The sequence below is a fragment of the Odontesthes bonariensis genome, chromosome 7 (assembly GCF_027942865.1).
Source record: "Odontesthes bonariensis isolate fOdoBon6 chromosome 7, fOdoBon6.hap1, whole genome shotgun sequence".
NCBI lineage: Eukaryota > Metazoa > Chordata > Actinopteri > Atheriniformes > Atherinopsidae > Odontesthes > Odontesthes bonariensis.
Window position 1 is genome coordinate 39,320,359 of NC_134512.1, and position 25,834 is coordinate 39,346,192.

The 25,834-nt window shown below is 41.6% G+C and overlaps 1 protein-coding gene, 1 long non-coding RNA gene and 1 pseudogene across 5 annotated transcripts in view; 1 reads left to right on the top strand and 2 right to left on the bottom strand.

Annotated features, from left to right (window-relative positions):
- The window catches only part of LOC142384496 (protein NLRC3-like), a 233,149-nt gene that overhangs the window by 177,242 nt on the left and 30,073 nt on the right, over positions 1-25,834 (bottom strand). The gene's annotated exons all lie outside the window — the stretch shown is intronic.
- LOC142384501 (uncharacterized) overlaps positions 1-25,834 on the top strand; it is a 244,977-nt gene that overhangs the window by 109,631 nt on the left and 109,512 nt on the right. The gene's annotated exons all lie outside the window — the stretch shown is intronic.
- On the bottom strand, positions 249-7,933 carry LOC142384546 (uncharacterized; annotated as a pseudogene).

The following is a 25,834-nucleotide window of genomic DNA, read 5'->3' on the forward strand; positions in this document are numbered from 1 at the left end:
CAACTTAAAAATCAGCAAATAGTCAGACTAAATAAAGATAAATACAAATAAAAAGCCAGTAAAAACTTCTACTATCATTGTATGGATGTATTTACAGTAGATGTTATCATTAATATTGTTTCTAAATGTCCTGGTGAGACTGTTTAGACTTTTAAGACAAAAAAGTTTTTTCCAGCCATCACACGCGCCCATGATGCACAGCGGTGGGTATTTAAAGCAAAAACTATTTAATTAGTATTCTATGACAAAATGAATAAGAAATAAAAACAGAAAACAAACTCTTTGCCACTATCCTGGTGAAGTTATTTCATGTTAAATCCTGTCAACTTGTTTAGGTTTCTGCTCCATCACATGTGTGGACCTCTGCTCTGATCCATGCAGCCGAGTTTTTACCTGGTCCACCATCACAGTCTCACTGCAGCACCCCAAGACTTACGGGGGCCTCATCAGAGCAAAAAATACAAAGACCATCAAAGACAGCACTTCAAATGTGACCATGTGAGCTGAGAAAGCTTCAGGTAACATTGTTGAACTACTGACACCTAGTGGTCAGAGCTGGAGATAGCAGTCATCTCACTGGAACTCCAAACTGCATCTGTATACATTGTGTAATACGACCGTTCTGCTGGGAAGAAGTCAGAAATGCTTCTTCCTGCAGTAAGAAAACCATTTCTGTTCATCCAGCAAAGCTTCCAGATACTAATAGAAACAGTTTTTAATCTTTTTTTTCTCACAGATTCTTGTTATTGTGGCACATTACAACTTTCAGAGGAAATGAGTTCTGAACTGTGGCTTTTAAAGTCTGAAGTTTGGCCCAGAAGAGGCTCTCTGTCCGTTCAGACGCAGCGAGTGCGTTGCAGCCATTTCATGTTGGGAATTCTTCCTGCTCCTGGTGATCCTGCTGATGTTTAGACAGAGCAGATGCTGAGACGAACACTGCAGCACACCGGTAACAGTGGAACAGTTCATATTCAGGGTGGGAGGGCTTCTGAGCAGCGGACCGACTGGTGTCGCGGCCGAGCTGCTCCTCAGTGTGAACGCGCTCATGAAGCGTGCGCTGACCTGCTGATGGGAAGCTTTTCTCACAGTGTCCACAGCTGAAGGATTTCTGTCTGCGCTGGATTGTTTGCTGTCTTCTGAGGTCCGCTGCAGTGGTGAATGATGAGCCACCCTGCTGACAGCAGTCCTGTTCACCACTGGGACGGTGCCCACAGGGCTCAGAACTGGCTCCATCTGAGCCGCTCTGCTTCTGAAACAACAAAGACACAAAGACAGGGAAGGTCAGGGTGTCCTGCTGCTTTTTACAATGAACACACCGGCTCTGAACTCAACCAATACCACCAAAGAAGAAGACAGAAATCTGCCAATGTTGTAGGAAACTGAAAGCTAAGAGTTTTATTTCAGTCTAATATCTGGAGGTTAAAACTAGAAGTTGGGAGCATTCAGTTAGAAAACAGATCACAGTTTGATGCCTGATGAAGTCAAATTCCTTCTTAGCACAAAGAACAAATACTTTCCACAATTCTTCTGAGGAAATGTCCTGATTTCTGCACTTTGGGCCGTGTTTACTTTACTGATTTAGCTAAATGAAAACAAACTGTGGTGCTTCTGCTCTGTTAGTGCCAATAATCTGGCATCGAAATCCTAAACCAAACCAAACAAGCAAACAGAGACCGCTTGAAGAAGTGTTTTAGTCGGGATCGAGATATGAAAGGTCCAAAGACGTCCAGGAGTTTAGAAACATCTCTAGGATGCGCTGGGATGCATCATCAGTGATCTTCCTGGGGTCATAGTTAGCTCCGACATGATCACCCGCTTGGTGGCGTCTGAGTGAATAAGCAAGTCTGTCTGTCTCGTCTTGTCTGGGTGATGTGTTCAGGGACCTTGAACTGTTTTCCAAGGTCCACTTTCAGCTGCCAATCTGAGGCTGTGGACAGCAAACATGCATTTGTTTGCGGGCAGGATGGGGGCTTCTCTCCAGCCCTAAGAAAGGGGATGGGATTCTTCCTGGGGCGGTGTCTGCTAGAGAGAGTAGCTGAGGTGACTGCTTCTGCAGCTGCCTTCAGCACCTCGGCCATTTGTTTGTGGGCGGGAATGGGGCAAACATACAGAACAGATTCTTGATTTTAGACGTCAGTGAGTTCTAAACCTAGGAGCTGTGTTGCTCATGAGAGGTCAGCATAGGCATCAGAACCACATATTATCTTGATTTGTGTCTGTCCAGTTGCTGGATGTGGTCACTGAGTGCATTTGTAGTGCCATCAACAACAGGAAACTCTTCAAACCATCATCACACCAGATAACATTCATTAGAACAGGAGAACATCCCAGCTCCTGGCAGAATACCCAAGCAGATGCGGGTGGACCTGGGGAAGCAGCTCAGATTTACTAAAGACATCAGAGAAAAGGCTTAGACTGGACCTTATGCTTTTTGCAAAAACATCTAAACAGGTGGTCCTGGAGGATGGGGTTTAACTTGAAAGACCCAAAACCCTGTATGACCCAAGGTACTATCACTGATGATGTATACAAGAGTATCAAGAGATGCACGTTACAACCATGATAACCATTCCTTGCCAGGGAATTCCAGCATTAGGATGGTGGATGACCATGAATAAACCAGGATCAACTGGAGGGAAAGCTGACAGATGCATCCGGGTCGGAAGGGGCAGCAACTCAACCTGCAGCTTTTGTGTGGGAGGACGCAAACCTGCATTAAAAACTCCCAAAGAAACATAACCAGAAGAGAGGCCAAGAGGAGATGAAATTGAGCACCCCGAAAGACAGATAAGCAGGCAACAAGCCATGCGATCACACAAATTACATCAAAACAACCTAATGTACCGTATTTTGCGCACTATAGAGCGCACTGGGTTATGAGGCGCACTGTCAATGAATGGTCTATTTTCGATCTTTTTTCATATATAAAGCGCACCGGCCTATAAGGCGCATTAAGCGAAATAAAACAGTCAGATAAGTCAGTCAGTCAAACTTTATTAAACCTTTTCACAATAACTCCCAACCTTGCTCAGTTGTAACATGTAAAAAAAAGTCTGATACCGCTAAATCAAACCGTAGCGTATTCACAATAACTCTCAAAATTGTTCAGTTATAACACGTATAATTGAACACAATGCACACACTTTTTCAGTTCATTCCTCGTCCACAAATCCCTCAAATTCATCATCTTCAGTGTCCGAGTTAAACAGTTGGGCGATTACAGCATCCAGCATGCCCGGATCCATCTCGTCATTATCAGAGTCGTGTCGTTGCTGTTACCTGGCAGTTCAGTGACGATTCCGGCTTTCGTGAAAGCTCGGACCACAGATGAGACTGATACCTTAGCCCAGGCATCCACCATCCATTGGCAGATAGTAGCGTAAGTCGCCCCGCGCTGTCTCCCTCCCTTGGTGAATGTGAGTTTGCCTTCTGTCATCCACTGCTCCCACGATTAATTAATATTGAATTCTCTTGCAGCTGCTCTATTCCCATGTTCTACTGCGTGACTGATAGCCTTTAGTTTGAAGTCCGCGTCGTAAGCGTGTCTCTTGAAAGGTGCCATTTTTGGGTCCTTATACACACACACTGTAATATTATGGTGAAGCACAATATATAATACTCCGCTACCGCTACGCTCATGACTACTGTAGCCGTAATGCTGCGGTGCGGCTTTGTAGTTTACCAAAGTCTTACTAAAACATTTTGACAGAGCGCCGTGTATCACACAAAATCACTTCGAGGTCAGTAAGCACAACAAGAATTAATCCATATATAAAGCGCTCCGGGTTATAAGGAACACTTTTGTTTTTTGAGAAAATTATAGGCTTTTAAGTGCGCCTTATAGTGCGGAAAATATGGTATGTGGCAAGATCTCCAAACACTCCCATAGGCCTGAAATCCACCTGGCTGAGATGAAACTGCAGGGAAAGGTGACATGAGGAGCCATGCCGGGAATCTCGCCAGAAAAGCAAGAACCCCCAAGCCCTGAAAGCTCAAGCAACAGGTGCTTTAAAACACCAGCCATGGTTAAAGGGGCTTCCAGGAGGCAAAGGGAAGGAAGGGCACAAATCTGATGATCTGGATGGTATTCTGGAAGTTACCAAGAAGGACATGGCAGACAGAAAACTCCAGGGAACGACAAACACGACTGTCAGAATTGCCACAAATAGGTTTGGTTTGGTAGAGGAGGGTTCAAAAGACAGAATTCCAAGAACAAATCCTCCAGTTGAAACAACAACTGCTTTTGAGGAAATAGCTCAAGTGGAAGGTGGAAAGATGAGAAATCCGAACTACAAGGCATCCTGAGGAATAAACACGGTATTAGACGGGCCCGGAACACCTCACCAGATGCCCCAGGAGGCATCCTAACCAGATGCCCCAGGAGGCATCCTAACCAGATGCCCCAGGAGGCATCCTAACCAGATGCCCCAGGAGGCATCCTAACCAGATGCCCCAGGAGGCATCCTAACCAGATGCCCCAGGAGGCATCCCAACCAGATTCCCGAGCCACCTCATCTGACTCCTCTCGATGCGGAGGAGCAGCGGTTCTACTCCGAGCCCCTCCCGGATGACCGAGCTTCTCACCCTATCTCTAAGGGAGAGCCCAGACACCCTGCGGAGGAAACTCATCTCGGCCGCTTGTATTCGCGATCTCGTTCTTTCGGTCTCTACGCAAAGCTCGTGACCGACTTACTGCCGGCAATGCGGACCAAACTCTGACACCGGTCATACAGAGACCGAACAGCCCATATCAGTACCCCCAAATAGACCTTACCAGGGAGGATGGGGATAGAATTCAGAAAAAAAAGACTTGTGGGATGTGGTCCAGAATATACAAGAGCTGGACCAATTTTTTCTTTGACATGACCTCGGATAAGCGGATGAAAATGAATAGATGGTTTGGATTGGCTATTTATGCCCCCTAACAAATCAATTAGTGGTTTTATTTAGACTACATAGCTGTTTGGTCCCAACATGTTGAATTCTCTCCACCCAGTATCTGATAATGCTCTTCCTTTCACAATATAACATGACATTACTTATACTGTTGATTCCCTTTGGTTCTGATTTCACCGAACATTAAAATGACATTGAACACTTCTGACATGCTGTTTAAGGAGAAACAACTATCTGAATATGTTAGGATTAAAAAACTCCAACATCGCTGTCCTTCTCCAATGGGAGGCTCTTGCCTTCTTGCTCAGTTAAATCCTAAACTGATCAGGAGATTGGAAAATAAGGGTTTGATGTACATACCTCACAGTGATTCTTCTTGGATCGTCTCTTTCTGCCGTGGCTTTGTTGGTGACTCTGAAAGCCACGTGGAGTCGTTACATTTTCATCACACTGGGAATCACTGCATGCTTGTGCTCCATTGCAGACAAGCTGATGTGTTTTTAAGGCAGAGAAGTAACCAAAGGACTTCCCACACTGTCCACAACCAAAAGGTTTAACTCCACTGTGGATACGTTGATGTCTTATTAAGGCACTTTTCTGAGTAAAAGCCTTCCCACACTGTCCACAACCAAAAGGTTTAACTCCACTGTGGATATGTTGATGTGTCATTAAACCACTTTTATCAGTAAAAGCCTTCCCACATTGTCCACAACTGAAAGGTTTAACTCCACTGTGGATACGTTAATGTGTTATTAAGCCACTTTTCTGAGTAAAAGCCTTCCCACACTGTCCACAAATGAAAGGTTTAACTCCACTGTGGATACGTTGATGTGTTATTAAGCCACTTTTATCAGTAAAAGCCTTCCCACATTGTCCACAACTGAAAGGTTTAACTCCACTGTGGATACGTTGATGTGTGATTAAGCCACTTTTCTCAGTAAAAGCCTTCCCACATTGTCCACAACTGAAAGGTTTAACTCCACTGTGGATACGTTGATGTGTGATTAAGCCACTTTTATCAGTAAAAGCCTTCCCACACTGTCCACAACTGAAAGGTTTAACTCCACTGTGGATACGTTGATGTGTTATTAAGGCACTTTTATCAGTAAAAGCCTTCCCACACTGTCCACAAATGAAAGGTTTAACTCCACTGTGGATACGTTGATGTCTTATTAAGTCACTTTTCTGAGTAAAAGCCTTCCCACACTGTCCACAACTGAAAGGTTTAACTCCACTGTGGATACGTTGATGTGTTATTAAGGCACTTTTATGAGTAAAAGCCTTCCCACACTGTCCACAAATGAAAGGTTTAACTCCACTGTGGATACGTTGATGTGTTATTAAGGTACTTTTATCAGTAAAAGCCTTCCCACACTGTCCACAACTGAAAGGTTTAACTCCACTGTGGATATGTTGATGCGTTATTAAATGATGTTTCCAAGTAAAAGCCTTCCCACACTGTCCACAACGGAAAGGTTCAACTGCACTGTGGATACGTTGATGTGTTATTAAGGCACTTTTATCAGTAAAAGCCTTCCCACACTGTCCACAAATGAAAGGTTTAACTCCACTGTGGATATGTTGATGTGTCATTAAGGCACTTTTCCGACTAAAAGCCTTCCCACACTGTCCACAAATAAAAGGTTTAACTCCACTGTGGATATGTTGATGTGTTATTAAGGCACTTTTCCGACTAAAAGCCTTCCCACACTGTCCACAACTGAAAGGTTTAACTCCACTGTGGATACGTTGATGTGTTATTAAGGAACTTTTCCGACTAAAAGCCTTCCCACACTGTCCACAACTGAAAGGTTTAACTCCACTGTGGATACGTTGATGTGTTATTAAGTTACTTTTCTTAGTAAAAGCCTTTCCACACTGTCCACAACTGAAAGGTTTAACTCCACTGTGGATACGTTGATGTGTTATTAAGGCACTTTTATGGGTAAAAGCCTTCCCACACTGTCCACAACTGAAAGGTTTAACTCCACTGTGGATATGTTGATGTGTTATTAAGGCACTTTTATCAGTAAAAGCCTTCCCACACTGTCCACAACTGAAAGGTTCAACTCCACTGTGGATATGTTGATGTGTTAATAAGGCACTTTTATCAATAAAAGCATTCTCACACTGTCCAAAACTGAAAGGTTTAACTCCATTGTGGATATGTTGATGCGTTATTAAGGCACTTTCATCAGTAAAAGCATTCCCACACTGTCCAAAACTGAAAGGTTTAACTCCATTGTGCATATGTTGATGCGTTATTAAATGATGTTTCCAAGTAAAAGCCTTCCCACACTGTCCACAACTGAAAGGTTTAACTCCATTGTGGATACGTTGGTGTGATATTAATTCATTTTTCTGATTAAAAGACTTCCCACACTCGTCACAGCTGTGTGGTTTATCTCTGTTTGCTGTTGTTGACAGAGCTTCATCATTATCCTGAAGGCAGTTAGGTTCCACTGTATTTGGACTTTTAAACTCCTAAAGAGACCAAAAAAAAAGAGATCATGAAGAACAAAGTTTATATGTATTTAGCACCTCAATAACATGAGCCAACTCCTTCTCACTGCTATTAGATAGAAACACCTCTATAATAACAGATCTATGACACAAAATGACTGAAACTGACCAGACAAACATGGAAATATCCTGAGTTCATGAATCTTTGGTAATATCTTTATATAGATTATTAACTGATCCTGTAACAGAGTCAAACTGAATACTGAATTAATTTGTAGTTACACAGTGGGATACTGCACATATCTCCATTCAGATCTGCCATCAGGAGGACTCTGATGGAACCTACAACACTGAGGCAGGTAAATAACCTGTTAAATATTGAGAACTGAAGATCATCCCATCAGAAACAGGGATATTAGAGCATCATGGGTTCATCCTCAACTCCGAAACCTAAACATTCTCCCTCTTCAGAGGTCTGTAGCACTAACACAGGTGACCGATATGTAATCGACCAGAATACATTTTTGGGAACTATATCATAATGAAACCGTCTCACCTCTTCTGAAGAAGCCATTTTCCATCTGTAGTGGTTGAGTTGAGAAAACAAAATGTCTGCCAACGTCCCTCCTTTGTCATCTGTTTATCCCGCCGAGCACCTGTAGCATCAGATATTCATTAGCCCCCATCATTGTTTCATGTCCATCAGCCAAAACAGTATGTTTGACAAAGACAGTCTGGGAGAGGACCTTTAAGTTCAAGATCCTTTGGGACAGATAAGATAAAGTGAAAAAGCACACTCTCCTTATTTTAAGGATAAAGTACATAAATCCATTACATTCCACTCAGTGGAGGTCAGGTTGTGGAAGGAACATGTCCAGTTGGGACCTCATATATTATCAAATGACCAGTCCACTCCCTTTATTGAGCTGTTAGCGTTCCCCTGATGGACACGCAGTTCTCCATATAACACTGGTGTTAAGATCTACTGGTGAAACTAGAGTATCTGAGAAAGAAGTTTCATAGGCGTCGTTTTTGGGGATCAAAGGTCAAAGAAGCAGCAAATAAACAAAGTTAGTCCTTAGAATCATAAAAGTCCTCTTTCTGAACCGTAACAACACAACAATCTCGTGTCAAATTAACTTTAGCCTGAAAAAAGTTATACTTTAAAGGAGACATGGCATGAAATTTTCACTTTAAGGTTGTTTAACATTAATATGAGTTCCTCTAGCCTGCCTGCGGTCCCCCAGTGGCTAAAAATGACGATAGACCTAAACCATGCACTGGAAATTATTCTCCGCTGTTGGTAATGTGACCATGCAGATGGCCTGATCGGGAAAGCCGCCGCTTATGACGTAGCGCCTCATATGACGTGGAGGTTGTTTCCACCCAGAGCCAATAAACTGCCTTTCCCCTCCCACAGCTCGTTGGCCAGCTCATTGCTCTGTACATGGATGTAAAAAATCTGTTTAGAGCTCCTGCATCATAACCTCTAAAGAGCCAGTGGACAGATTTAGTTTTTTATGGGAAAGTGACGACAGAACCGAAGAGATTTGTGTATGTGTGCGCCAAACATTTCACCGACAAATGTTTCCAGAACTTGGGCCAAGCTGGCCTTGCCGAACGTCTGAAAGTGAACCCTGGATCAGTACCAACTCTCTTTGGCCCAACTACAGACCTCGGACAAGTAAGTAATTTAATGCTCTATAATTGTGTTGCTTGCCTGTATGTACAGTATAGTTACATAGCTTGTTACCACAAGAAAGGGTCTGTATCGTTAGCTATGCAGCTAATAGCCTCAGGTATGCGTGTGTCATGTTAGCAAGCTCTTATTAAGATCAAGATCCGATTTATCTCTGCCAACTGGGCTGTTGGAGGTGTTTGCATGCCCATGAGATGGTTAGCTCTCTCATTTTAGACCAAAACCCCCGACTTAAAGCTTCCTGAAGAAGAATGAATCCGCAAATTCAGTGCATTTCATCAGGATAATGATTCATTCATGGTTCCAGAGTCAAAACGGTCAGTCTGTCTGTCGTTAGCTCTGTAGCTAATAGCTCAGTCACTGTCGCTAATGTAACGGTGAATAGCATGAGGTATGCGAGTGGACACCTCATTTACTGTAACGCGAGTGTTGTGTACTTATTTGTTGTTTTGATAGCCGTCCTGCTGTTGGTGTTATGGCGCGCAGATATCTGCTTTTCCCCTGATTGAAATGACTCGCGCTACGTGCATCTTTGCAAACCAGAGCAATCTTTGCCCCGCCTTTCTCCTCCTAATTTGCATTTAAAGCTGCAGACCCTAAACAGCTCGTTCTGAGGATCCTAAGGAAAGCTCATTTTTGGGACTGGCTGTAATTCTGCACCAAGGCAGAATTTTGGGGAAAAAAACTCAGATACAGTATTAGGGGACCACTAAAGCCTATAAAAATATATAAAAGCCTCCATTTATTTTCATGCCATGGCACCTTTAAACTATGACAAATTCTTATTTTGACAATTATTAACTGATATTTCAGATTCATCAGTTCTCTGTTCAGAAGAAGGAAACGGAGGATGTGCTCATCCTGCCCCCCCCCCCTTCCTGCCTGGGGTTGTTCAATGGCTTCTTCACCATGACAACAGCTGAGCAAACAGCAAGTGACTGTTTTAAAGGGGCACTAGGTAGCATTTTCACCTAAAATTATAGCCTTCAGGAGTTTACCAAAGGTTAAACAAGTCAATGGTAAGCGAATGAAGCCTGTCTCGCTCCCATCAGGGGTCTGTATGCTGACAATCCCATATGTAACTTCGGCAGGAGCGACCCGCTTCTGAAGTGTCGTGATGCGCGAGAAGAGTCGTTTGTGTTTACGGCACTTAGCTAGGTACTGTATGCTAGCTGTAGTTGTAGCTATGTGTTCGCTTGCGTTGAAGAGCCAACACCAAGCGTTTCATATTCTGCCTTTCACAGACTGAATATGAAACGTTCGATGTTGGCACTTCCCATCTTTGTGAAATTTCTCCAAGCGTGATCTTGTTCATCTACCATAGTGATCTGCGTTTTAGATCGTAAAGAGACAGGTGATGATGGTGCTCTAATTCCTCCTGAGTTCAAGACGTAGCCTAGCTTCAGAAATACACGGACTGACCTGATTAGAATAAGAATAGCGTTTTGATACGAACAAGAATTGTTATCTACACATGAAAATTGATTCATTTGTTCGGATTATGATTGTAATAGGAATAGTGTAGAGCTAGTCTGCGTTTATTGCGGCGTGTATGTTGGTAGTGCCTGCGCGCATGTGTCTAAGATGTAACTTTTGTAAGTGTCTGCTAATACAAAGGAATCACTCCACGAATACACCATGATGAGGGAAGAATCCCATTCAAGATCAGCAACAGTCCATCCATACATCCATACATCCATTATCTTCCGCTTGTCCGGGGGTCGGGTCGCGGGGGCAGCAGCCTGAGCAGAGAAACCCAGACGTCCCTGTCCCCGGCCACTTCCTCCAGCAACAGTATTATAGCATATTATCTTGAGTTCTCTCTTCAGAAAATCTCTGATTATAGTATCTTACGTGGGCAGTCTACACTTGTGAATCAGATGACCTAACTGGACTGACTAAATAACACAATGGCAGCATTCGCCACGATGTTTAGTTAGTGGGTGTGTATAATACAAAGGTGGGCATTTTACGACAGTGTAGAATTTCAGGTTGACCAATAGAGATCGCTATACTGCCGCTAAACTACCTTGTATCCCTTTAAAAAACAGAGCATCTGTATCAGTTTGAACCAGTCAGACCCTGAAGAAGAAAAAGATCCTGCAGAGGTTCAACCGTCAGAGCTTCAACAGGTCGCTCATTTCCGCCTGGCGCGCGGCTTGAAAAGGCGGCGCGGCGTCGTGCACCAGTCGAAATGTGTAACTTGGCGCACGCTGAGAACGACAAACTGGACGGACCAACTGGAAAACTGGCTCACTGCTGACGGTTGTGTCATGTAAAATACTTTGTGCAATTATTTGTAAATAAATGATGTCGTTAGGAATTTGCTGTTGTTTCATTCACTGGAATTGAGTATTAAGCGCTATATAAAACCGATCTATTATTATTATTGTTTTTGCATCCTGAAAGGTAACGATAATTCCCAAGTGTGTCCATTGAAGCACACTATTTCATAACAAACAAAGGGTAACACAATACACTTAAAAGTCCTATAACAAGGACTTCCGGTTATGGCGGCCACTTAGTGAGACGTGTTTTGCGCTGCTCTGCCTAGCCACTTACATTTCTACTAAAAATACTCGTAATTATAACATAACTTGGTAATATAAGATGAGCGTGGATATTGTAATGCCAAAGGCTGCCACTGTAAGTAAAGGGAAAAGAAACCCGTCAAAGCAGCCGAAGGTACCCGACTACCGTGTTAGCGGTGATACACAGAAAGCTAACGAGTCTAGCAAAGGGGAGTCACTCGGAGCTGCGGCGGCGATTGCGGTGCTGGCTGCCATAAGCTCAATGAAAACTGAGTTTACTTCAAGATTTGATGGAGTTATGGAGGCGATAAAAAACATGAGGAGGGAGATAAATGAGTGCACAGAGCGAGTGATGCAGACTGAGCTGCGGATATCAACCGCCGAGGACGACGTAGCTGATTAGCAGACCAAAGTCCACACACTGGAGTCACAAAAGAAAACTTTGGAGGACAAGCTCTTGGACTTGGAAACCAGATCCCGCTTAAATAACTTGAGACTGGTGGGTCTGCCAGAGGTGCCGAGGGACGGGACCCGTGCTCCTTTTTGGAAAAGTGGATCCCGGAGGTGCTGGATGCTGCGGCTAATATTGAACGAGCACACCGAATCGGACCAGCGAGGGACCCAAAGGCGCCACCGAGAACACTCATAATGAAGTTTCTCAACTACAAGGACAAGCGGGCAGTTTTCGAAGCTGCAAGGGCTAAAAAGGAAATCCGCTACAAGGAACAGCAAGTACGGTTCTACACCGACTTGGCTACGGGGATACACCAGATGAGGAAAAACTTCGACCCAATTCGCCTGGGGCTGCGTAACTTGGGGATCCGACATGGAGGGGTTCACCCCACCAGACTGCGGATAACGCATAAGGACTCATACTTTTCAAACGCCAGCAGAAGCTCGAGAGTTCGTCAGGAAGATCCAGGAGGACACCGGCGGGAGTTAAAGCAAATGGGTGATCATTTGAATACGGTTATATAATACCTGAACTATGGTGTTGAAATTACCATCACAAAATTGGGTTTAACCTTGTAGTGTATTAGTATTCTGAAGGTGATTCCAGTTAACAATAAATTATTACAATAAATTGGAGTGCATACGTCTCCACTCCGTGATGAAACTGTAAGGTGGGCCCTGATATCAAGTGTATGCAATGACTCACAGGCAGTCACAAAAAATAATAATAATAATAAAAAATAAAAAAAATGCCCAAACTATTATACGTTGGGCTTTTGAACATACACATTAATCTTAGGAAACGTCTGATTTGTGGTACATAAAAAAAACAACAAAAAAAAAAGCGTTGGGTATAGACCAAAACAAACACGCTACATGTTGCAGACGAGTGTTAACCCCTTAACGCCTATTGTCGCATATATGCTACAAACCTTTTGACTCAATAAATCAGCTGAGATAGCATCTTTATTCCCCCAATACCAAAAATTCTACTTATTTTTTGTGCAAAAGTGAAATGAATAATCTCAGCATTATTTACCATCTACTTAAAGGCTAAAACACACACAAAACATTTTTTTATATACAGCTATATAAATTCAGGCGTTAAGGGGTTAATTATTGTTATAACACAGCGGCAGAGATTGCTTATTTTATTATTTTTTCGGTTAAAGGATAACAGGGTGGTTTGACTGATCCTCATTAAGTGTGGAACAGACAGCGATATCGGGAGTTACGATGTTTTTAGGGGGGCTCTCACCAAAGTGGGAAAGGGGAAATAGTTCAAGAATCCATGTTTGTTATGCTCCTCCGGAAGTTTTATTTCATATTGGAAGGTAATCTATCATTGTCGCCTGTTTAGGACGTCTCAAGGAGTAAATGCTCATTTTGTTTCTTGAAACTGCAGAGGTCTACAACAAATTAGAAAAGTTAAACAAGTCATGAATAAAATAAAGGAAATGGACTCCAAAATAGTGTTTCTACAAGAAACGCATCTCTTAGAAAAGGATATGATTAGGATACGGAGGAGGTGGCAGGGTAGTGTATACACAGCATCTTTCTCATCTCAGGCCAGAGGAGTTATGACCCTCATTCATAAAACCGTCCCTTTTTAAGTGAAAAATGTAATTAAGGATACATTTGGAAGGCATTTAATCATCCAGGGCTCTCTACTGTCAAAAAACTTAAATTTGGTAAATATATATGGCCCTAATACAGACGACCCCAGTTATTTTGTAAACCTGTTCCTCACTCTTTCAACTTTTGCAGGATATCATGTAATAGCAGGGGATTTTAACTGTACTTTGAATCCTAGTATGGACAGATCTTCATGAGTAGATCAGTCTCACAGTAGGTGTAGAGCAGTTATTGATCGCTTTATTAACTAATATAGCCTGTTAGATATTGGGAGAGAATTGAGACCACATGCCAAAACCTACTCTTGTTACTCAAACATATTTAAGTCATACTCTCGTTTTGATTATTATCTCTTCACAACTGCGATCTAAAATTCAGGACAGCTTCTATGATAGTATCGTGATCTCAGATCACGCCCCATGTTGTATAGTTTATGTGGATAAAAAATTGACAAGGGACCCAGCGAGATGGCACTTTCATCACAAATGGTTGCAAGATGAAGAATTTGTGAAATATATAGGAAAACAACAAGAGGAGGTTTTTTTAACATAAAACTACACAAACCTCAGCTAGTATAAAGTGGGAAGCTTTTAAAGCTTTCCTAAGAGGACATATTATCAGTTATACAGGTTCAAAATCAAAAAGGCACGTGAGGAGAGAGTACAATTGTAATATAGAATAAAGACTTTCCAGGAAAAAGTTTACGAGAAAAGTGACCCAAAAATGGAAAGTGAATTACTAATTTTGAGGGCCGAATATGATAAGCTGTCTGCTTCCAGAGCTGCTTCTAGTCTTCTGAGACTAAAGCAATCGTTCTTTGAACAAGGTGACAAATCAGGTAAATTATTAGCATCAGACAACTGGAAACCAAAACATCGATTACAACCATTATATCTAATGGCGAAGATATAGTGGACCCTTTAGAAATGAACAATGCTTTTAGAGGCTACTATAAAGAATTGTACGATACTAAAAACAATATCAATATGCAAAATTTGAATAGTTTTTTGGATGAATTATCTATACCTAATTTACCTGACAATGATAAAGAAGATCTGGAGATGGAAAATACTGGAGAAGAAATAGGCCATGCCATCGATAATTTGAAGTCAGGAAAAAGTGCAGGACCAGATGGTCTCCCAATTAATCTATATAAAAAATGTAAAAACAAGTTTCTTATACCACTTTTGGAAATGTTCCTGGAGGCATTTCAGAAATGCAGTTTTCCACCCGCCATGAATAGTGCTTTGATTACTTTACTGCCAAAACCAGGTAAACCTTGTAACAAGTGTGAAAACATGAGACCAATAAGTTTGTTGAACTCTGACCTTTAGATACTATGTAATCTGTTGGCAGTACGCTTACAAAGGTTAATGCCAAAAATTATTAATAGAGATCAAAATGGTTTTATAAAAGGAAGACAGGGTTTCCACGATGTAAGAAGAGTATTGAACATTATTCACATAAACAAAGAAATGCCAGATGCAGCACTCTTATCATAAGATGCTGAAAAGGCCTTTGATAGGGTTGAATGGCCTTATCTTTTCAAGCTTTTAGAAAGGTTTGGAATAGGAACTAATTTCATAAAATGGGTGTTATATAAAAATTCGACTGCAGAAATTTTGACAAATAAAAATATTTCAAAACCAATAGAAATCTGTAAAGGTTGCCCATTATCTCCTTTATTGTTCATATTAGCGATTGAACCTCTTGCAATCGGAGTACGTTCGCATAAGCAATTTTGTGGTATAACAGTGGGGCCGACAGAACACAGAATATGACGTTATTCTATTCATATCAAAATTAAGCAAATCAGTACCAGCTTTGTTACAGTTAATTAAAGCATTTGGTGATATTTCAGGATATAAGGTGAATAATACAAAATCTTCTATATTACTCCTCAACTCAAATGAAAGAAAGAATCCAATTCCAAACGTAATTCAATTTAATGTTGTGGATCAGTTTAAATATTTGGGGGTACAGATTTTGCCAAGATTGGAAAACATTGTTGAAGCTAATTATGAACCTTTGATGATGGAAATTAATGAATCAATCGATAGATGGATGTCGCTACCAGTATCTATAATTGGGAGAATTAATATTTTAAAAAATGAATATACTGCCAAAGCTACTTTATCTATTTCAAAATATAAAACTATAAAAATAGCTGAGGTCTATTATGTTCTACTTTTCAACAAATGAGCTTCCACATTGGACTGAAATGGAGTCTCATGGTCTGGGGTTGCCTCTTCCCTCATACATATACTCAGACACAGCAAAAGATTGAAGAAACTAACTAAAAACCCAATAGTAAAGCATATGTTAAAGATATGGTACGATGTTCAAAAATACTTAAAGGAACAGCACACATTATCTTGATATAGTCCAGTATGGGGTAATCATTTCTTTGTACCAGGGAGAGCGGATGCAGCATTTAACCCTCATACCTGATTTAAAACACAACTTCATTTCTGAAAAGGGACATTTTTGTCCCCTTTTAAAACGACCTAAAAACATCATATGTTAATATTCTTTTCCGCTTTTTTTCCGTAGATCTTTTATTCCACTTCAGTTCTGATCATAACTACCAAGTTTTCAATTATTTTTAAAAATTTTAACCCTTTAGATGCCAATTTGAACTTTTTAGCCCAAATTTTAAGCCTTTAGGTGCCAGTATTTTCAAAATATGGAATGCAGAGTAGGGATAATTATGATCTGGGATATGTCAATGCTTAGCAACAACATTGATTTTTAGGGATTGTTAATTTAAAAAAAAAAAAAAAACTCCTTAATTTCTTAAAAGGGCCATATTTGTCCCCTTCTAAAATGATCCCCAAAATACCATATATTCATATTTTTTTACACTTTTTTTTACAGAAATCTTTCATTCCACTTGAGTTCTGATCATAACCACCCAGTGTTCAGCGAGGCTGAGCACCGAAAACCCCAAATAATCCTGGACTGTGTGTGTGTGCCATAGTCTAATGCTGTATTCATTATAATGGATGTCTATGGGAGCCGTTTCTGTAATCTGCCATTGCAGAAAAACTAAAAAGCTGTAAAAACTGATGTTGTAGCTCAATGACATATCCCAGACCTAATAATCCCCCATAGAATATTTCACTTTGCACTGCATACATTGAAAATACAGCAGTTTTTGTGTGTGTTTTTTAACAGAAATTGTCGTTTACATCATATAAACCAGTATTTAAAGGGTTACATTTTTGAAAATAATTGAAAACTTGGTAGTTATGATCAGAACTGAAGTTGAATAAAAGATCTACGAAAAACAAAAAGCAGAAAAAAATATTAACATATGATGTTTTTAAGTCGTTTTAAAAGGGGACAGAAATGTCCCTTTTCAGAAATTAAGTTGTGTTTTAAATCAGGTATGAGGGTTAAGAAAACCACTTATCAGTGAGGCTAATCTGGAAAAAGGCTTCAGTTTAGTGGGAGCATAAAGATTGGACTCTGGAGCAATGGAAGAAGGTCATGTGGTCTGATGAGTCCAGATTTACCCTGTTCCAGAGTGATGGGAGCATCAGGGTAAGGATGGATGCACAGATGAAGTGATGCCCCATCATGCCTGCTGCCTACCGTACAGGCCTGTGGGGGCAGTGCTATGATCTGGGGCTGCTGCAGTTGGTCAGGTCGAGGTTCAGCAACGTTATGAGCCCAAAGAACGAGGTCAGCTGACTACCTGAATGAGCAGCTTATTCCATCAGCGGATTTTTACTTCCCTGATGGCTCAGGTATATTCCAAGATGACAATGCCAGGATTCATAGGGCTCACATTGTGAAAGAGGGGTTCAGGGAGCATGAGACATCATTTTCACACATGGGTTGGCCCCCACAGAGTCCAGACCTTAACCCCAGTGAGAAGCTTTGGGATCTGCTGGAGAAGACTTTGCTCAGCGGTCCGGCTCTCCCATCATCACTACAAGATCTGAGAGCAGAAATAATGCAACTCTGGACTGAAATAAATGTTGGGACATTGCAGAAGCTTATGGACACGATGCCACAGCGAATGCTGCTGTAATCAGAGCTGAAGGCAGTCCAACAAAATATTAGAGTGGGACTTTTTCATTTGGACGAGCAATGTATTTTGTCCTTTATCTATTTATATATTCATTCATGTTTTTCTGTTTTGTAACAAAGAGATCAGGAAAGATCCAGAAATCTCTGTTTCAGTTGTCTTACTTTGTGCCTGAGGGTCCAGCTTCATCACTGAGGTTAGGAGGTTCTCCTTTGGACAGCTCATTCTTCACAGACATAATCAATGTCAATGTCTAAAATTACACTGAACGGTAATCAAGGAGTGCATCCGAGATACTAAAAAAGGTACAAGGATTGTTTGGAGAGCTTGGTACCACAGCAGTGGTCCAAAATGGCTTTAAACCCTGATGGAAGTGAAAAATTGATGAAAAATGGGAATGTAGTGTCTCAATAAGGTCAAAATGTTATAAAGGTCTATGTGTTTATGAATATTTTTTTGTCTAAGAAAGTGGTAGCTAATTGTTAAAAAGTATACACATTATACAATGAATGTTTCCTAAAGTATTTGGTGTGCCTTGTGAGGGGCTGTATGTCAGTCACTGATCAATAGGACTGGGTTAGGGTTGTGGGTTGGGTACGTACGCTGCTACCGCTGTCCGTGGGCCGCCTCCGCTGGCAGCTCTTGTTTTTGGGGGGTTTTGTTTGCAGACGCACCCTGACAGAACACGTCAGCGCACTCGGTCGGTGGTGTTTGACAGATAGAAAGCAGAAAGAACAAGGGTGGCGCAGAGAAGGCTAGAATTAAAAAGAGGAAAGCTCTGGAAACAGACGCAGCGAGAAATGCCAAAATGGGAAACTTTTTCACTAAAACCAGCTCGCGGTTTGTAACGTCAAATGAGGACGATGAAACGGGTAATATGTTGAACTCTGCCTGCAAACCACCGTTCAAGTTAAATAATTATCAAGTCAATGAATTGTGTGGCGTTGTGGCATATAACGTAATGTTTTATAATTTAAATAATAGGATTAAGCGACGCCACATAACTGGGAAACTTTGTCTTGTAGCCCCTCAGAGTCAGAAGATGCAGCACCGAGCAGCAGCCATGAGCCCACAGGTCCAGAGAGGGCAGGTAGGATTACTCACTGAGTGAATATTATTAGAATGAATATAATGAAAAGTATGGTGTAGACCTGCTCTATATGCAAAGTGCCCTGAGCTGATAGATGATCCATCAGCTCATTAATGAAACTGACCTGAACTGATCAGAAGGCTTTGTAAAAAGGGGAGATTTGTGCTGAGAATTAGGATCATTTTTAAAATGTGACTCAGTGTCAGAAGCAGAGCCAGCAGCCAGTAGTGATGAGGGAACTGCTTCTGTCAGTATGGGAGGAACAGGTGAGCTGGTGTACACTCAACATGTGAGGTTATAATTACAGGATTTTAATCACATGTTCTGATCTAAAGTGGGTCTGAGGCATGAAACTCCAGGGCTGAAAATGAGTCCCACTCCGGCCCTGGTATACACACACACACACATATATATATATATATATTTACACCGTATATACTATATTTATACATGTTTAGATATATATATAAAAACAAAAGGTTAAAGTCAGCTTGTCACCCTGAATATTTCCAACCTGCTTCACATCCTGTTTGGGTTGCCAGTATACGTTGCCATGGTGATATCCAAGATAAGAAGCGGAAACAATCTGAACTACGCAGTGAATCAGAAAGCTGAAACAATCTGAACTTGATGGTTTTACACCGGAGTCGGATCAGTTCTTTGTATCAGAGCCGTCCGATCAGCTTGGTTTCAACAGCAGAAACAAGCTGCTGAGTTCTGCTTCTTCTTCCTCTGCAGTCCACAGAGAGGAAACCCACTCAGACACTCTGACAGTGAAATAAGAAGAAGGTTGGTCACACTCACCTGATTCTGACCTCAGGTTCCCTCCTGCTGCTGTCCACTCAAAACGGAGCCTGAACTGTGTGCATCTGGTTCACCTCGGTCCCTTTTCCTTTACAGGAAATCAGGTGAGCTCATATCAGTGTTTATGGTGCTCAAAGGTCAGCTTTTATCACCCAACCCAACGCCGACACTCCCATTCATATCTCACATATTAATCTGTCCTCACACACAGCAACATCACTCAGAGTTGGAGCTGCAGCAACAAAAAGTCCAGCAGAGACTTTTCTTTCTCACCAACTCAGAGAGAAACAGCAGCTGCTGCTGCAGCTTCCTCCAGTCCTCATTCAGAGTCCTCACATCAACATACAGGTATTAATGTAAACCGGGCGAGTCTGAAACATGTCAGAAGAAGCAGAAACACAGAGTCAGTGAGCCGTCACAGCAGCCAGCTGGAGCGCAGCTCTCCACAGAGCGCACGCATCATAAGCAACATTAATAATTGCAATTACAGACATCAAAGACGCTCCAGTTACACCTGAAATCACTGACTAATGCCAGCCAGAACATGTCAGCTGGTACGGAGGTGAGCATCATTAACATGCAGAGACAGAATAACTGAGACGTCCGCGCATGTGCAAAAAGTTGGAATAAGTTGGTTCCTTCTATTCTAAGCTTCTATTCTCTGGGGACTGCAGGTCGGGACAACTGAACCGTGAACTAGTGTCTGATTACAGCATTACTATCACCACCACTGTGGAGCCATCTCCTCCCCTGTCCTCCTCTAAAACGCTTATGATCAGACATCAGTGACAGCTCACCTGTGTCGGACGTCCCGGTGCTGCAAATAAAACCAATTTCATGTATTAGGCTGCCCAAAACCTATTATCATCAGTTTAAAATCAATAAGTGAACAGTGTTTGTCACTCCTTTTTGTGTAATGATATTTTAATATCATTAATTTGCTTTTGGGGTGCGTTATACCTGAGTTATATGAAACTAAATTACGCTTTAAAGACTTTTTCACATCTGTACACACGTCTTAAAACATGTAAAATGCATGAACAGGACGAAGGGACTCACCTGTTGAGTGACGCACATTTCCTGATATGGAAAGCCTTGTCAGAATGGCGGTTGCCCCCCCGGTGGGTGAACCGCGTGCATTATACATGAGGACGGTTGCCTTTATTCACATTTGCCACGTCAGCTGGAGGAAAACACGACGCTGATATGGTCTTCGGGACATATCCGGACACGTCGTCTTCTTCGATGCTGCACGTTTCACTGCTGAACAGCTTCTACAACACATTTCTTACAAATAACAATGATGACATTAAATCAATTTTTAATAAATCGATGACACCATTTTGGCTTACAGTGTAAAATAAATGTTTTGAGAACACAAGAGTGTTGTATGACTCTGGCTTTTGTTTTCCCACTTACTAAAAGAACTTCTCACATTCAGAGGCCTCACCCTTTAAACATGGACAAATCTTTTCAAAGTGATTCTAATCTGGAGGTCTGCCAGTGGGTGGGTATCATGTAGTTCTTGTGGCTCAACACGTCCCACTTCCTTGCTTGAGTATGCAAATTTACTATCCTCGTGCACGTGCCCCTTAAATACGCACGGGTGGGATTCATCATTTACGCAGGTCGTTTACACACTTTTTCCGAAGTTAAGAGCATTTGTTGAATCTGACGTGGCGTGTTCGTACGAGACCTTCTTACGAAAAAAGTGAGAGAAATTTAGAATAAAAATACGAAAATGTTCTTGCATGAAGTCCATTGTTCTTTTTTGATTGGATAAGGACTTTTGGGATACAGTGAACCCTCGCTATAACGCGGTTCACCTTTCACGGTCTCGCTGCTTCACGGATTTGCATCGTGTTCTCCATTCTGATTGGCTAAACAGTCTCTCCGCTTCTTCTCTACCTGTGTGTCAATAACGTTGCGGTTTAATATGTACACGTACACGTTCATTACAGTTCTCAAACATAATCGATGGTGGCATGTCGGTATATAAAAATCTTTTTGCCCAGAAGAAAAAAGAGCAACAACAACTACTGATAACTATGTTCTTCTCTCGAAAAAACACACCTGCACCGCGGGCTTTAGAAGAAGAAAACGCTACAGAGCGGAGTCAGGATGCAGCGGCTCAGTCAGAAGAGCAGTGAGTCACTATTTGTCCTACTGTACTTTGTATTTCTTTTCATTTTCTCCCGTTCTAATCCAATGACTCGGGTCGCGCTGGGGCGGTGCTGATCTCCGCAATTTGAAGCCTTCAGTTCGTATTGATGATTAAAATGATTATTTTACAGTACAGTAGTTATTTGTAAAAAGTACTTTTATTTGTTAAACAAATGCTTGGACCTGTAAAAAGGTTTTGTTCTTTGGTTTCAATGTATTATGGAGTATTTCATTGTATAATAATTGTAAATAAAAATAAAGGTTACTACTTCACGGATTTCGCCTATCACGGGTTCTTTTTGGAACGTAACCCCCGCGAAAAACTCATGCTATATTTAGCGTTAAAATCATTCAAGTATGTTTCCATTATCATCCATTATGTGTCTAACAGACCAAATTTGTTTAGTCATCCAGTCTTCCTCAAACTTCAAACATGTTCTCCTCCTCTGTGTTGTTGTTTCTGTCAGATTCCCACAATGCTTAGCGTGCGTGATGTGGCTGCAGTGGGCGGGGCCTTAAACGATCCAACTTCTCCTCATGTGGAGTATTTACCGGCCTTTAAACCCGACTTACATAGTAAAGACTGATACATCCTCCGCCTGAACAGAGAAATCTGCTCATTTTCTCCAGGTGGAAAGGACAAACTTCATACTTTCATAGAACTTTAGTGCTTCACACTAAATAGCGCGCACTAAGAATTGTGGGAATCTGAGTCTCTGTGCACGTAGTTTAGGTTACGTCTTTCCATGAATTATTAGCAGTGTTGCCATAGTTACTTTGAAACAGTAATCCGACTACTGACTACTTCTTTAAAAAGTAACTTAGTTAAGTTACTGACTACTTGCTTTTAAAAGTAACTAAGTTAGATTACTTTTAGTTACTTTCAGCAGAGGCTGATCCCCTGCCCCTATAACATGAAAATGACTACCAGTTCTGCCAATACTCACTTTATTGACGTGTATTTTAACCGGAACATCAAAAATGACACTGACATTTGCAAACTTTTTCTTGAAATAGGCTTACATGTTTTTTAAATAAAAAATAAATAAGACAGTCTTTCTTGACTTTACTTAAAATATAAAAAAACCTCTTACGTAAAAAAGTAATACATAACCCCCCCCCCCCCAAACTGCAGCTGTTACTGGATTACCCAAAGCTACAACTGATGAAGTATACATATAGATAAACACCCGTACACTCATTCAGATATCGTATATAGGTACTAGAAGATGTAATACAGTACAAAGACATTAACAAGTCATCTTTGAGTCATCAATTGCGACCAGGTAAGATAAACAGCTAGCTAGCCCTCTCCATAGCACTGCCTGAAACGTAGGCTATATGTTATAAAGTTAGCACGAATAGCTAAACCCATCAACTATCGTCTGTGACAGGCACTGATGAAAACTGTGGTTTAGACTGGTGTATTTATTGAAAATGATTAGGGAAAGTGAGTAAAATGTAACAAATGATAAGGCTGGTGTTTCACATTTTAGTGGGACAGATCAGTTTTACTGGGTAGGTAGATGTAAAACAACGAGTGACGTCAGGCGAACCTGCTCCCTCCGTTGCGGACACTGATATAACTCATAAGAAAACGAAATTATCCCAAATTATTTCAATGCAAATGTATGGTTATAATCATGAATATATGTTGACAAGTCAAATATATGTATTGGGCTTGTAAGTAACATTCAGAAATAACATGTTAGCTTTTGTATGGTCACTATAACATGCCGGCCGGCGGCGGCCGTTACAGGAAAATAAAGGACGGCCGTCGACGGCCGCTATGGGGTATACGTTCCCCCGAAATGCAGAAATAGTAACGTACGATGTTTTAGATAAGTAACTTCAATCCGACTACTAGTTTTGAAATAGCAGTTGAGTTAGACTACTCGTTACTGAAAAAAGTAGTGCGACTACAGTAACGCGTTACCGGCATCACTGATTATCCAGTGATGATGAGTCCAACCCCAGGCAGCATCCCATCATCCTGAGCTACGCTGAGAGTTTATTTTATTTTATTTTATTTTATTTAATTTTCAGAGTTTATTTCTTTAGGAACTTTGATCCCTCATCTTGACAAACTAAAAGCTGCTCAGTACCAGTTTGAGCCATTAAATCAGAGAATGAAACTTTCCACCTTAAAGCTTTTCACTCTTTGCTTTGGCCTCTAAAAGCTGGAGACATTTAAACTCTTTAAGCAGCTCTCGCAGGACTTGAACATATGATCTCCGAGTCCCAAAGCAGTTTATTGCCCCTCTGAGCGATGCCTCTGCTGCTTTGTGCTGCTTTCTTGGCACTTTTTACCTGAGACTGACGACCACAGACACTATCTTTTAGTCTTCCAACATGTTTCCTGTGAAGCAGCTTTGCTCATCAACTGTCTCTGGTTTGTTCAGCTGCTTGGTGTTCTGTCTCATGCTCTGTATCCCAATAAAGTCTCCGACTTGTTGGTTTCAAACTTTGAAGACTGAGAAAAATTGAGTGGAACCTGGAAAAGGCTTGAACTCAGTCCCTATGAAAAGAAAATGAAAAGAGAAAGTTTAGGATTCAACCTCTCAGTGTGTAGTTGATCCATGTAGTTGTCTTATCCACCAGTGACCTCACATTTCCCCTGATGATCGAGGGAAGAAATGCTTTAAACTTCCTCCTCCTTTTCCTCCATGTTGTTCCTGCTCTGCATCCTAGACGTCTCCTCTTCAGCTCATCCAGATTTGGGGTATTTTTCCAGCCACTTCTTGGGCTTCTGTGAAGCTCAGTTAGCTGCACCAACAGGTGAACAACTTTCCCGTTGCTACGGTTACGCATCATAACAGATGTGAAAAACTACCAGAGTGACCAGCAGAGGTCCTTCCAGCAGCATCCACACCAGCTCAGAAACATGTTTCAGAAGTCTCTGTTTTCACAGAGAAAATCTGAAGAAGATGCAAAGAACTCTGGAATAATGGTGCTGACCTGGTTCGGTTCCACCTGAACCCAAAACATTTCATCCGGAGCCAAAAGCTTCCATCCAATTTGTATCATCAATCTACATTTATAAATAACTAAAGCTGACATATGACTTTATTATTTTATTTTTTAAGTAGAATTATATTACGGTGGAATTCTGCAGTTAAAGAAAGAGGAAAACCTCCATTTAACCAGGAGTTACAGCAGATTAAATCTATAAGTTAGTGTAAATATAAATACATATGGCGAAAAACACTAACTTCATGGTCACACCGGAGGAAACTCAGATATTCTGCAGAAGCACAGGAGTTCATCCCCTTCAGATCATGAATATCTGACGTTGATTCCTGCTTTTAAAAGAATCAATGAGAAATCCCCAGTGAGACGACACTGCCACCAGGAGGTCAGATTGGAACATTACACTATTGTTTGGATCCAGCACTGTGTTCTTCAACAACCTTCAGTTTTACAGATCATTATGGAGGTGGAAAAAGTGAACAAACCACTGAAAAACACTGAAGCACAGAGGCATCGCTCAGTGTGCTTTGGGAGCAGGAACCCCAGAAAGACTTCTGGGGACTGAGGGGATTTTCCTCATTTTTACGTCCCTTCATTCATTTGCCTTTTTCAAGCACTTGTTATTACTTCTTTGAATTGGCTGATGTGACAATTCTTCATGCTGCTTCCTGCTTTTGATTAGTTTCAGGTGTAGCCTGAGTAAGAGGAGAGAATAATGCAAAACAAGAAACTGCAGCACTGATCAGACACGGCTGGATCTCACCAGGAAACACTCGCTGAGAACCAGATCTAACGTGTGACTTCCACTGTGAGTCAGCTCAGTTACAAACTGGGTTTAACTTCTGAGGTTGGTCTCTGACTGAGAGACTGTCTCTGTCACGCTAACAGCCCCCCCGGCTGGCTCGCCATGCTTTGCCACATATACGCAACATGACGGGGTTCATTCGGGGGAGGTGACTTCACTGATGACCATCTGCATACAGGAAGACCGTCCTGCGCAACATTCAGTCTCTACAGCGACTGTCTGGCATTTCTGGAGGCTACTTCCTGTTCAGCCCGGACCGTAGCGCCAGTCGCTAACACACAAAAGTCAC